General features: G+C 44.7%; 1 protein-coding gene across 2 annotated transcripts in view; it reads right to left on the reverse strand.

Annotated features, from left to right (window-relative positions):
- Positions 1-2,057: 2,057 nt before the first annotated feature.
- Positions 2,058-14,518, reverse strand: part of PADI4 (peptidyl arginine deiminase 4) — a 57,264-nt gene continuing 44,803 nt past the window's right edge. The window contains exon 17 of one of the 2 annotated variants that reach the window (XR_003911747.1): positions 2,058-2,168. The gene's annotated coding sequence lies outside the window, so the exon portion shown is untranslated. The remainder of the gene's footprint in view (positions 2,169-14,518) is intronic. The other variant, XR_003911746.1, reaches the window with a different exon arrangement.

Raw genomic sequence — 14,518 nt, forward strand, 5'->3', positions numbered from 1 at the left:
CTCTCTCAAAACAAATAAATAAACCTAAAAAAAGTTAAATAAAATAAAAAGAATGAAACAGCATGAATTGATCTACACAGTATTATGCTAAGTAAAATAATTCAGAGAAAGACAAATACCGGAGGATTTCACTCATATCTGGAATTCAAGAAATAAAGCATTTGGGAGGCGCCTGGGTGGCTCAGGCAGTCAAGCGTCTGACTTTGGCTCCAGTCATGATCTCACAGTTTGTGGGTTCAAGCCCCACGTGGAGCTCTGTGCTGACATCGTAGAGCCTGGAGCCTGCTTCAGGCTCTGCGTGTCCCTCTCTCTGCCCTTCCCCCACTCACGCTCTGTCTCTTTTTGTCTCTCAAAAATAAATAAACATTAAAAAAAGAAACAAAACATCTGAACAAACAAAATAGAAAGAAAAACAACAACAAAAAGACTCTTAAAGACAGAGAAAAAACTGGTGTTTGCCAAAGGGGCGGTAGGAGCGGAAGGGGTGAAGTAGGGGAAGGCGATCAAGAGTACAGTCACCATGATCAACGCTGAGTGACTCCTGGAGTTAACGGAACACTGTATGTTAATTACCCTTCCATGGAAAAGGAAAGAAATGATGTAAAGGAAGGTCTGAGATGCGAGATAAAAAGGAAAGCCAAGAAACTGACAAATCTAAATAAACATGATCTCTAGAGGTTGAAACAATAATACCTACTTTGTAAGATGAGAAACAAACCTGAAATGTCCTAACAAGGACAACAATACCAAGGAAGTTGGGAGAAATCTGGTTACAGCGGCTGCTCCTGGGTCTCAGCATTGCTCAAAAGAGAAATAACTTCAGAATTTGTTATGTGTGCACAATAGCATTACTAGAATAATCACTAGGAAAAAAAACGCAAATAGAGTTCATAGCTTTAAACTAGTAGAGGAAAAATGTGATATGTAAGCCAAAACCAACCAGTTGCTTAATATTTCCAAAAGAAAGAAGAAAACAATTTGAGTTACAAATGCTAAAAGAATTCATGAAATATTCTCCTCTTTAAAAAAGAAAAAAAACCACAACACCATTCATGATGAAACACCCTCAACAAAGTAGGCTTAGAGGACACATACCTCACTACAGTAAAGGGGCGCCTACCTGGGGGACTCAGTCGGTTAAGCATTCAACTTTGGCTCAAGTCATGATCTCATGGTTCATGAGTTCAAGCCCTACATTGGGCTCACTGCTATCAGTGCAGATCCTCTGTATCCATCTCTCTCTGCTCCTCCCCCACTTGCATAAGCTGTCTCTCTCTCTCAAAAATAAATAAATATTTTTTAAAAGATATGGTATGTATATACAATGGAATATTACTCAGCCATAAAAACGAGGAAATCTGGCCATTTGTGACAACAGAAATGGATCTAGCGAATATAATGCTAAGTGAAATAAGTCAGAGGAAAACAAATACCACATGATGTCACTCATATGTGGAATTGAAGAAACAAAACAAATGAGCAAAGAAAAAAAGAGACAAACCAAAAAACAGATTCTTCATTATAGAGAGCGAAATGGGAATTGCCAGAGGGGAGGAGGTTGAAGTAGGGAGAGGGGATGAAGAGCATACGTATCATGATGGGTGCTGTGCAGAGTTGCTGAGTCACCTTATTCTTTATCTGCAGCTAACAGAACACTGTACGCTAATTATACTAGAATTTAAATAACTAATTCATTAATTAAAATTTTTAGAAGGTAAAAAAAAAATATCCCGGAAAAGCTGGAAGCAATAAAATCCTAGCAGCAACAACCACATTGCTAAATAAATACCATTTCTCATCCGGAACCGCAGCGTATCAGATCAGGTTCTAAAGAAGCGGACCAGGAGATGAGATTCCATGGGAAGTGACGGATTACACCCAGAATGAACTGGAAGAAAGTGAGAGAAACAGAACAGGAAAGAGAAAACGGCCAAGCAAGAGTACAGGTTCAGATAAAATCCTGCAACAGCAGCGTCAGGATGCTCCCACAGGGCCTCTGGGGTCTACATTAGACCTCTAAGCGGTCCCTACCTGAGGCCACAGGACTGGGCTTCCACACGCTTGGCCCCCTTCCTTCATGGCTCTGGCTGCCTGGGAGATGTAAACTCTCCTGTTTGTCCACTTCCGGTCCTCTTCCCAAGTGGCCACAGGCAGTCCTCCAAGAGGAGCTGAAGGTGAAGAGGAAGGAGATGTGTAGGAACACCCAGAGTCCAGCACACAGGTCTTCTCAGACAGATGGCTGACTCCATGTCTGTGGCATGAAAGGTACATAATAACCCTGGAACATGTTGTCATAGATGAAAACCAGAAAGCTACCAAGACAACTACAGGCATGTGAGGTCCAGAAAACTCAACCTTAAAGGAATCCCAATGGCCAAGGTTGGTACAATCTGAGCATTGAAAGCAATAGTGAGTTCAAAGCCTAAAGCACAGGAGCGCCTGGGTGGCTCAGTTGGTTAAGCATCTGACTTCAGCTCAGGTCATGATCTCGCAGTTTGTGGGTTTGGGCCCCACGTTGGGCTCTGTGCTGACAGCTCAGAGCCTGGAGCGTGTCTTTGGATTCTGTGTCTCCCTCTCTCTCTGACCCACCCCTGCTCACACTGTCTCTCTCTGTCTCTCAAAAATAAATTTTAAAAAAACATAAAAAATTTTTTGAAAAGAGGCTAACACACATCAAACACATTAAAATAAAAAAACTGGTGAGGATAATTCTCATAAATTCCTCATTGCTCATATTCAGAGTTTCTGGGCACCAACTTACTATTTCAAAGACCCATACGTGGGCACCTGGGTAGCTCAGCTGGTTAAGCAACTCTTGATGTTGGCTCAGGTCAGGATCTCAAGGTGGTGAGATCAAGTCCTCTGTCGGGCCCCATGCTGAGTGTGGAGACCGCTTAACATGCTCTCTCTCTCTGCCCCTTCCCCCACTTGCACTCGCATACTCTCTCTCTCTCTCAAAACATAAATAAAAGAAAAAAATAAATAAAGACCCATGGGGTGCCCAGGTAGGTCAATCAGTTAAGCAACCAACTCTTGATTTCAACTCTGGTCGTGATATCACAGTTTTGTGACTACAGCCCCATGTTGAGCTCTGGGCACTGACCACGTGGAGCCTGCTTGGGATTCTCCCTCTACCACCCGCTTCTGCCCCTCCCCCACTCATCTCACTCTCTCTCAAAAATAAGTAAATAAACTTAAAAAAATAAAGACTTCTACATAAAGGGACAGAATTAAGCATGTATGTTGCTTTTTTGAAATACAAACTGTATTTCAAAAAATTGATGTTTTTCCTCATGGAAAACGTCAAAATACCAAATTCATAAAGAATGACAGAATTATAAATTCATCATTTTGTGACACCTGATGACATCACAGACCTGGGTAACGGACAGCACTGTCTACTAAACTCTCTAGGTGAAAGGCTGGCGGAGGACTTGACGGTGGATGGATCGGGCCAAAACCACTGACGAGTCTAAATCTCAGCAGAAGGAAAACACTGTGACTCTAGACACCATGCACTCTCCTGACGTAATGCGGTAGGAAGCGAACACCACCACCTAGGAAGCTTCCCCAGAGAGTTTAGTTGGATTCCAGTCAAGTCTCTAGATCTATAGTTTACGGTCAAGGGCAACTTAACCTCCTAGGGACATTTGGCAACATGTCTATAGATGTGGTTTGGTTATCAAAATCACAGAGTGCTCCTGGTGTCTGGAGGGTAAAGGCCAGGGATGCTGTTGAGCATCCTACAGACACAGGACTGCCGCCAACACCGGACACGGATGCTTCCGATCTCATTTCCAGTTAACGGGAGATCCGGAGGACAGAGAGATGTACTAAACGACACCATGATGAAATCAGTCAAATCCAGAATGTGGGAAAGTCTATTGGACGAATGACATAATTTCCTCAACAAATAAATTCTATGTATAGAATACGAGGGGGAAACTGTTATAGGGTAAAAGAGACAAAATCAGATGAGTAAACTTTACTTGGATCCTAATTCTAACAAATCAATTGTAAAAAGTTATTTTTGAGACAATTGGTAAAATTTAAACTTGGGACAGGTATTAAATAATATGAAATTATTATCAATATTGCTCGGCATAATAATGCTTTGTGGTTGTTAAATCCTTAATTGTTAGAGGCGCTCACACAGTTATACCTAAAATAGTGTACACAAAGCACAGCGAAAAAAGGAGACGTACAGAGTAGAACAGTAATGTCAAGTGTGGAGAGTTGCTTAAGGGTGGATGAGAGACCATGAGGGCTCATTATACCTGTATCTCTACTTTCAAAGTTTCTACTTTCATACAAAGTGTTTTTTTCTGTAAGCAGCCGGGAGAGAAGGCAGCCACAGGAAAGAGCGATGGGGGGGGGGGGGGGGGAGGGTGGTGGCTGGTGTCTCCTCAGGAGCAGCAGGAGCCCGAGACAGAGGACTGCACTCTGCAGAGAGAATTAACCCACAGTCCGTACAAAGCAAACCTACTTTTTACGATGTTAAAATAAAGATTTTTCAAGCACATGGAGAGAGATTACCACTATCAACCCCCACTAAAAGGAATTAGAACAGAAGAAGCTCTTCAAGCACCGGGGCGGGGGGAGGGGAGGCAAATGCATGATCCAAAATACAAAAATTGATGAAATATGAAAAGGTATAATGAGATCAACAGCCAAAATGTAAATAATAATAAAAATAAACAAAAACACAAAAAGAAGCTTCTGCCATTTGTAAATTCACAACTACACTTATAAATAACTCATAGATTAAATAAGAAATTATAATGAAACTTGGGAAACGATTTAGAAGAAAACTATGGTGTTTCCAAATGCGTAAGATACAACTAAAACACTGCTTAGAATAAAGGTTAAAGCCTTAAACATATTAGCAAAGTCGAAGAGCTTCAATGTCGGGAACTGAGTATCCAACTAATAACTGGAAAGAAGAATGTTATGATAAAGATGAAAGTAGAAAAAATAAGAACAGAAATCAACAAAACAGAAAACAAAGATACAATGGAAAAGATCAAGAAAGCCAGAAATTGAGACTCTGATAGTCTATTTAACTTGACAAACTTTTAGGGGAAAAAAAAGGTTTGTCAACAGAAGGAGAAAAGGAAGGAAGGGAGGAAGGGAGGGAAAAAGGGAGAAAGAAGGAAGAAAATTAGAAACTTAACAGTGGCCACAACTACAAATCTAGCAGAAACTAAGAAGGTAAGAGGCTGATTCCCATAAATAATGGCGTCGCCCACACTCAAGTTTTCCCATATCCTCTATAAACTACAGGGCCAACAAGGAAAGGTAATAAAATAATCCACACTCCATACTTACAGCATACGGGAAATAAGAAACGCTTGTAATTACATGTAAGTGGGGAAATGAACCCTGAAATCTACAAGCAGGGATTGTGCGGAGGCGGCAAAGGACAGCAGGATCGAGGTGATGGTGGGACACACGGACACATCAACAAGCGTTCCTCCGAAGAAGACACGCCCCACCCCGACCAGAGGCAGACTGAGGTCAGAAACCTGCTCCTAGGGACTCCCAGGACCTACACAGGACAAGCAGCAATGAACTCAAGATACTACTTCAGGAGGAAAAAGGCCTCCTTGTGATGTGGGAAACAAAGGCAGAAGGAAATGTAGACAAAATTAATTTTCCTTATAACCTGCAGCCCACTGACAAATGCTTGAGGCAGACAGAGTACAGCTTTCCTCCAGGAACTCCCTACTGTCTTGATGTTAATGATTTGCTAGAGGAGAAAACAACTTTCACTTGATAATAGCCATACTTCCAGATCCTGTGAGTCCTCTTTAGTATGTGAAAGTCTCTTTGGAATCTTCCCCTTGTCTTTACCTCCCCCAACTCCATCGTATATAATCAGTCACTCTTCACAACCCTAGTGCAGCTCTTTCTGCCCATGGGTCCTGTACCCGTGCTGTAATGAAATCACCTTTTTGCCCCAAAGACATCTCAAGAATTCTTTCTTGGCTGTCCCCTCCAAACTCCGACACTTCAAACAGTATCACTTAGAAGGGAGCAGCACACTTCAGTGGCTTTGTGATGGGGGAAAAGAAAAACCAGTGGCTATGGTCGGGGGTCCTCCAGGGATGGCGTATTACCACCAGATCAGAACTAGACAGCACTCTCCACAAGGCACCACAGCGTACAGAGACTGGATTTCAGTGTCCTAACAGAAGAGGGCACTCTTCAATCAGAAAACAAGTAGGCTGCCCAAGCTCCTCCCTCTTCTCCCTAAAATCGCTGGTAATCACTGGTCCAGGAAAATTCAACACACACACTTCCTCGTTATCAGAAAATGGAACCCAACAGTCATACGGAGCTTCTACCATAAGAAAAAAGAAAGGAAGGATGAAACATTTCGGCTAATATAAAATACTCCACAAAAATCAACTGCAAAGCAGAGGAAAACTACTACACAACTTTCCAACATGAATTAAATATAATTAAACCAGCAACAATGTAAATCACTACAAATAAGATTAAGAGCTCAAAATAAAAATGTATGGAAAACCCAAAATGAGAGATGAGAGCTGACCAAACACAGGAGAGAAGCTGAAAAAAAAATCACCTGGGAAATGAAGTGAAAGACAAGACTGTCTCAGAAATCACAAAAAGTCCAAGGGAAAAGGGACATGACTGAAATTATAGTAAGAAAAAAAAAAAAAAAGACAGAGGTCAAATAAGCCAAGAGAAAGAGTATGAAACAGGAAATGAGTTTTCAAAAGGATCAGCGAGAAAGTGATAAGAAACACCAAGTAGATCCGCATTCCTGTAACTGGAATGTCTGAAAGAACAAAACGAAAACAATGTAAAAGAACTAACATTGAAGACAGTGATCCCAGAATGGTTTCCTGAAATGAAGGAACACTTATTGATTGATTGATTTTTGACAAAAGGGCCAAGTAATTCAACGGAAAAAAGAATAACCTTTCCAACAAATGGCAACAGAACAAATGCACATCCTTGCAGGGTGGGGGTGGGGGGGAGGGGGGAACGGGTGGGGGGGATAAATAGAACTTCTACCCTCAACTCACGCCATATATAAAGATGAACCCAAGACTTCAACTCTTGTTAAGATGCCATAGAAGTGCTTTCCCCCATCCGTCCCACCAGCACAACTAAAACCCCTAGACGGCACATAGAAGGCAAATACAGGAGGATTCTGGGAGGCAGAGAGAAGCCAGATTGGTGAGGGACCTTGGTGCCTTAAGGGAAACACAACAATGTTTTTCTTTTCTGGGTTTTCTTCTATGCCTCATACAACCTTGGTCCAGGAGAAGCAGCAACCCAGGAATGCCAACAGGCACAGATTGTAAAAGCCCCCAAAAAAGTCAGCTCTCCCTAATGACGGGACCAGGAAAGGTGCAGCCTAGGAAGACAGGAAACTTCTAGACGATAACCAGGCTACTACAGCCAAACACCCCAGAATAAAACTACAGTCCTACCTCGGCTCAGAGGAGCAGAAACCCGGGGAGCACAGGCTTGTGCCCTCACTGGACTGTAATGAGATACAGCCCCTCCAGGGGTGGGTCGGAGAGAGCCAGCTAGGGAGTAGGAATGGCCATCTCACTCTGTGGGAACAAGACCCCAGCTCACAGTAGATCAGTAAACAGTACACGGGCGGCCCGGACTACAATTCCTACCCAGAAGTAACGGGGCGTCCCTTCCTTGGACTTGCCAGAATGAGTCCTCACAGGAAGCCGGGACTTCACCACCACCCAGGGGTAATGAAGTCCAGCCCTGCTGTGTCCACGGAGGTCACATGAGGAGCAGTAACAAGGCTCCCCCACCTCTCTCAGACAGGATGGGATCAGTGGAGGCCAGACAGGAACAAGGAGTTGGCTCCCCCTCGGTGCCAACTGAGGTGAAATGAGGTGCTTTCACCCCCCTCTGTTGGTAATGAAGCTGTTCACTCAACCCTCCCCCTGCTGGAGGAGTGTCACAGCAGACCAGCTAAAACAAAAGATTTCAATAAAATTTGGAGGTTTATAACATAATATTAAAATGCCGAGGCTTCAGTTAAAAAAATCGCTAAGAATCAGGAAAATGTCCATTTGAATGAGAAAAGACCATCAATCAACACCAAGATGATACTGATGATAGAATTATCTGGAAAGGATTTTAAAGCACCCATCCTAAAAATGCTTCAGTAGACAAGTAAAAGCACACTTGAAACAAATGAAAAAGTAGAGAATCTCAGCAAAGAAATAGAAAGTGACAGCAAAGAAATAGATGATATAAAGAATTAAATATAAATTTTGAATTGCAAAAGACAATACCTGAAATAAAAAACTCCATATTTGGGCTCAACAGCAGAATGGAAGGCACAGAGGAAAGAATCAGTGAACTGGAAGACAGAACAATAGGAATTACCCATTCTGAACAACAGAGAGAAAACAGACTGAAAAAAAGTGAACAGAGCTTCAGGGACCTCTGGGTCTAGGACAAAGGATCTACCATTCATGTTGACAGAGCCCTGGAGAGAAAAGAGAAGGAGGGCGGAGCTAAAGTATTCCAAGACAGAATGGATGAAAATTTTCCAAATTTGGCAAAAAGACACAAACCTACAAATTCAAGAAGCTGAGCAAATCCCAGACACAAGAAATCTAAATAAACCCACGCCAAAATACATTCAAATCAACTTCTGAAATATAAAGACAAAGAAAATATCTTGAAAGCAGCGGGAGAGAAACGACAGCTTCCCTGCAGGAAGAAAACAAGTCGAACGTCAGTGGATTTCTCACAGAGACCATGGTGGTCAGAAGGAGGAGGCACGCGTTTGTTCAAGGGCTGGGGAAAAAAAAGAACTGTCCACCCAGAATTTGCACCAGTGAAAACATCCTTTAGGAATGAAGGGAACATCCAGAAACGCTCAGATGAAGGAAAACAGAGACCTTGTCACCTGCAGAGCCACCCTGAAAGAAACACTAAGGAAAGCCCTCTAAACAGAAAGTAAATTATGAAAGAAGAAAACTGGAATATCAGGAAAGAAGAAAGAACAACAGAAGGAGCAAAAATATGGTTAAAGACAACACACTTTCCTCCTCCTGAGTTTTCTACATTATGTTTGACAGCTGAAGCAAGAGTTACAACACACACTGATGTGGTTCTAAATATATGGAGAGACATTTATACACAGGAAGGAAGCAGAGAGGTGTATTTCAGTTAACCTGGTAAAATGACAACCCCAGTAGACTAGAATAATTTATTTATATAGTGTAATATCTACAGCAACCACTAAAAAAAAAAAACAAGACAAAGAGATACACTCAAAAATACTATAAATAAATCAAAATGGAATTCTAAAATACATACAAGTAACCCACAGGACAGAAAAAAAGAAGAGGAAAGAAACCAGAGAAATATAAAACAGAACAAAGAAAAAAATAAAACGGCAAAATTGCTAGAAGAGGTACAAGGCAACAGTGTCACCTCTCGCCACCCCTTTTCAACATCGTGCTGCAAGGCAAGGAAACAAGACATATGTAGGTTGAGACGGAAGACATGAAACTGTATTTGCTCACAGAGGACATGATGATGTATATGGAAAACCAAAAGAATCAAGAGCAACAGCAACAAATACTTCTGGAACTAAAAGTGATTTTAGCAAAGTTGCAGGATACAAGGCTAACACACAAAGGTCAATTGCTTTCCTATTTATCAACAATGAATGAGTGGGATTTGAAATTAAAAGCACAGTATCATTAACAGAACTACCCTACGACCCAGCAATTGTACCAGTAGGAGTTTATACAAAGGATTAAAAAATGCTGATTTGAAGGGGTACATGCACCCTAATATTTATAGCAGTGCTATCAACAATAGCCAAACTATGAAAAGAGCCCACATGTCCATCAACTGATGAATGGATTAAAAAGATGTGATACACACACACATACACACCCACACACACACACACACACACACACACACACACACACACACAGAGGAATACTACTCAGTGGTGAAGAAGAATGAAATCTAGCCATTTGCAACAACATGGATGGAACCGGAGAGTATTATGCTAAGCAAAATAAGTCAGAGAAAGACAGATATCACATTTCACTCATGTGGGATCTGAGAAACTTAACAGATGATCATAAGGGAAGGGAAAAAAAAATAAGATAGAAACAGAGAGGGAGGCAAACCATAAGAGAGTCTTAAATGCAGAGAACTGAGGGTTGATGGAGGTTGGGGGCTTGGCGGGTGGAGTAAATGGGCGGTCAGCATTTAAGTAGGGCCCTTGTCAGAAGGAGCACTGGGTCATTTATAAGTGATGATTCCCTGGGTTCTACTCCTGAAGCCGAGACTACACTGCATGCTAACTAACTTGAGAATAAACAATTTATATCTATTTCCCCCCAAAATGAAATTCTAAAGTATAAATCTAACAAAGTATCTACAATATCTACATATAGAAAACTGAAACTCTGATGACTAAAATCAAAGAGCTACATAAAGAAGGAAATGTTTCATGTTCGTGGATAGGAAGATTCAATATTGTCAAGGTCTCAGTTCTTCACAACTTGACCTTCAGAGTCCATGCAATCCCAATCAAAATCTCATCAAGTTATTTTATGGATATCAGCAGACTGATTCCAAAGTTTATATGGAGAAGTAAGAGACCCACAATAGCCAACACTTCGATACAGAAGGAAAAGAACAAAGTCACAGGTCTGACACTACCCAACTTCAAGACTCATTGTAACATTACAGAGATCAAGATAGCATTGCATTGGTGAAAAACAGACAAAGAGAGCAACAGAACAGGATAGAGAGCTCAGAAACAGACCCTGGAAGTAGAGTCAACTGATCTTTGACAAAGAAGCAAAGGTAACGGGTGGGGGGGGGCAGGGCAAAGATTGTCTCTTGGAACAAATGGTGCTGGATGTCCACATGCAAAAATGAAATCCTGATGCAGACATTACCCTTCACAAAAGTTAAGTCAAAATGGCTGGTTGGACTCAACGTGAAATGCATAATTATAAAATTCCTAGGGGATAACATAGGAGAAACTCTAGATGACCCTGTTTCTGATGATCCTTTTTAGATACAACACTAAAAATATGATCCACAAAAAAAATAACGGATCAGCTAGAATTAATAAATTCTGCCCTATGAAAAATAACACCATGAGCCACAGATGGGAGAAAATATTTGAAAAAAAAAAACACATCTGATAAAAGAGTGTTTCCAAAATATACAAAGAACACTTAAAAATTGAAAATAAGAAAACAACCAGATTAAAAAATGGGCCAAAGATCTTAAGAGATACCTCACTGAGGAGGATAATACAGATAGCAAATGAGTGTATGAAAACAGTGCCCACATCACACAGCATTGGGAAAATGCAAAGTCAAACAATGTGATGCTATGACTTATACTTATTAGAACGGCCAAAACCTGGAGCGCTGACACCACCAACTGCTGACGGGGATGTGGAGCAACAGGAACTCCCATACATTGCCAGTGGAGATGCAAAATGGAGTAAGCAGTGCAGGGAGTTCTTACAAAATGAAACATAGTCTTACCATGTGATACAGCCATGACTGCCTTTGCTATTTACCCAAAGAAGGTGAAAACCAGTTCGCACAAAATCCTGCACACAGATGTGCACCTTTACTCGTATTTGCCAAAATTTGGAAGCAACCAGGATGTCCTTCAATAGGTAGATGGATAAATAAACTGTGGTATACCCAGACAACAAATTACCATTCAGTGCTAAAAAAGAAATGAGCTGCTGAGCCATGAAAAGACATGTAGGAGCCTGAAATGCTTACAGGTAAGTGAAAGAAGCCAATCTTCAAAGGCTATACACTGTATGACTCCAACGCTATGACACTGAGGAAAAGGCAAAACTACAGAGACAGTAAAACAGATGAGTGGATGCAAGCAGTTGGGGAGGAGGGGCTGGACAAAAGTCAGGTGGGAACGCTGGGCCGATCCTTGAGTTTATCCAGAGAAAACTCAGACCAGGGGGTTGCTTTCCAGGAGTCTGGTAAGACAGACCCGCTATTGTCCACGGGAAGGGAAGCCAGGGATGGGCCACGGAAAGCATTCTCCCAAGGAAGCAAACAGAAGGGAAGCCTAAGTAGCTGGAGCTGGCCGTCTCCCGTTGCCACGCCCAGCACGGTGCACTGGTTCCCAGGCCCTGAGAGCACCTGAGCAAGAGGTGACAGGCACAGACACGTGACTGTGCTGGTGGACACCCCTGCAGACACGGGCAAGCATTTGGTGGCAACTGCTCTACTCGAGACCTAAACCTCGATTTGGCTTTGCACGTCAGCTCCGCTTGTGTGGTGTCGCCCCCTCCCCAAGGGACGCTTTCTCTATCCTCGGTGCTCACACGAGGTCTCTGCACCTTCCACACAGTGTGAGGGGACGGTATTTGTCCTTGTCCCTAAAGACGGAGTGACCTGAATACAGGAGCGGCATCTTGTTGACCCTGTACCCTCAGTGCCTGTTCATGGTCAGGCACGGAGTGGCTGCCCGATCAGGACCTCATGAACATGTGAGTGAGTGAGTGAGTGAGTGAGAGAAAAAGGGGCTCAGGCAAAGGCCTGTGGGGAGCTTAGTGCAGGGATCACGGGGCATGTGAGTCGGTAGGAATACCAGCACCCCGACAACTTCCTCCTCCTCACCCGCTAGTTCTCAGCCCCCATGGAATCTGGGGCCATGGTCCTTAGCGGCTCTCACACAACTACAAAGAGCTGTGACCGTCCTGAGGTCTGTGCTCCTGAGGAGACTGTACGCCCCACGGGGCAGCCCTGGTTCTGCCCCCTGCTGCTGTCCCCAGCTCCCTAACACCACGCCTGTCACTTGCCCGTATTTTTGGAAGGGAGGATAATAGAGTTGAAGTGGCGTGTAATGGTAACAGTGCTCCTCGGGGACACTGGAAAACAAAGAGACATCAAGGCCCAGATGCTCAAGCTGGCATCGACAGGCTCCCACAGGCACGCTCTGTCCCCAGGCAGCCGCCATGTAGAGAGGGGGAGGGGAGAGCACACTGGGCCTGCACCAGGCGGGCCCTGCCCCATGGATACGGGGAGACGCTCAACGGGAACGACCGTGGTCTCCCCAGGAGGCCGGTCCGCGTCACTGGGACATGCACAGTGGCACTCAGGTCTGAGGGTTGACTACCCATCTGTGTGGCATTCCGCTGATCGTCTGCATTTTCTGGCTGCTTCTCCACCTTCCATAGACAGGTGCTGGGCAATGCATGCACGGGGCCCACACCCATGATCTCACTGGCCTCCAGGTCACAGTGCGGCTCCCTGCGACCAAGAATGCCCCTCCGGCTCTGATGTAGCCCTAAACTCCCAGCCAGTCTGCAAAATCCAGCTCCTTATGCCCCTATCCAGATCAAATAAATCCCTGACCACGCCCCCTGCTACTCTGGTATGTCATATGGCTTTTATCACTTTGTATATTTCTATGTTCTCAGGTCAGAAAAGTACAAATGGGGCCGACTCAACCTGTCTGCCCCTGGCACAAGACCAGGCATGGCTGGCATCACAATATGTATACAACAGGGAACCGTGCAGAATGAAGAAGCCTGGAAGAGGGTGTTTCTCTAAGCTACTCCACCTGGAGCCCCTCCCGGCCAAAGGCCCAGCCCAGAACTCTGCACCCAAAGACAGGGTCTGGACCTGAGCAGTGGCTTCCGGCGAGACTGCTGGCCGTAGCCTGTTACCCAGCTTTCTCACAGAGTCCGAGTCAGAGCCTGTCCCAGCCCGGGGACAAGGCTGGGTGAGCTGGTATGGACAGGTGGGAGGTCCTTGCTGTCATGGCCACCCAGCCTGGCCCTATTCCTTTCTACCATTTAGCACCCAGCCTGGCCCTATTCCTTTCTACCATTAGCTCCTCCTCAGGCCTCCCTCCGGCTCTCTCCAATTCCCTCTCCTCCCCCTGGCCACTAGACTCTTCCCAAGCCAACGTCTCCCAAACTAATCCCAACAATTTCCCCATATGTGTTCTTTTCCTCCTGTGAGCTTTAGAATAATGACTGACATTCCCTGAGCAAACGTGATCCCCACTCGGTTTAAAGAATTTTACACGTCATCCCAACAGCGCAGGATTGTCACCACCGCACAGAGAGAGATTGAGACGGAAGACGGGACAAGCCACCTGAAAAGGGACAGCTGGGCAGCTCCGCACCCCTGACCCCTGCGCCAGCAGCACCCCCCCAGCGCCCTCGCTGGCCAGGGGCCCCCTCCGCCACCCACTCGCGCATTCCCTCACTTGGGCTGATGGGTCCGGAGCTCCTTCTCCTCGTCCCTGCCCTGAACCTCGCCCTCCTTCTCCGCCGCCACCTTCTCTGCGTCCTCATGCGTGGGCAGCGCCTTGTGCCGGGCCCGGTGCCGCCGCGCCGGCTCCTCGCCGCTCCCAGGCTCCAGGGGGCCAGCCCGGTGGCCCGCTCGCCGCTCTCCCTTGGTCCGGGCGCGGCGCCCTCCTTGCCCTGCTCGAGTGCGTGCCGGTGGGCGTGGCGGCGCCGGGG

The sequence above is a fragment of the Suricata suricatta genome, chromosome 8, assembly GCF_006229205.1.
Source record: "Suricata suricatta isolate VVHF042 chromosome 8, meerkat_22Aug2017_6uvM2_HiC, whole genome shotgun sequence".
NCBI lineage: Eukaryota > Metazoa > Chordata > Mammalia > Carnivora > Herpestidae > Suricata > Suricata suricatta.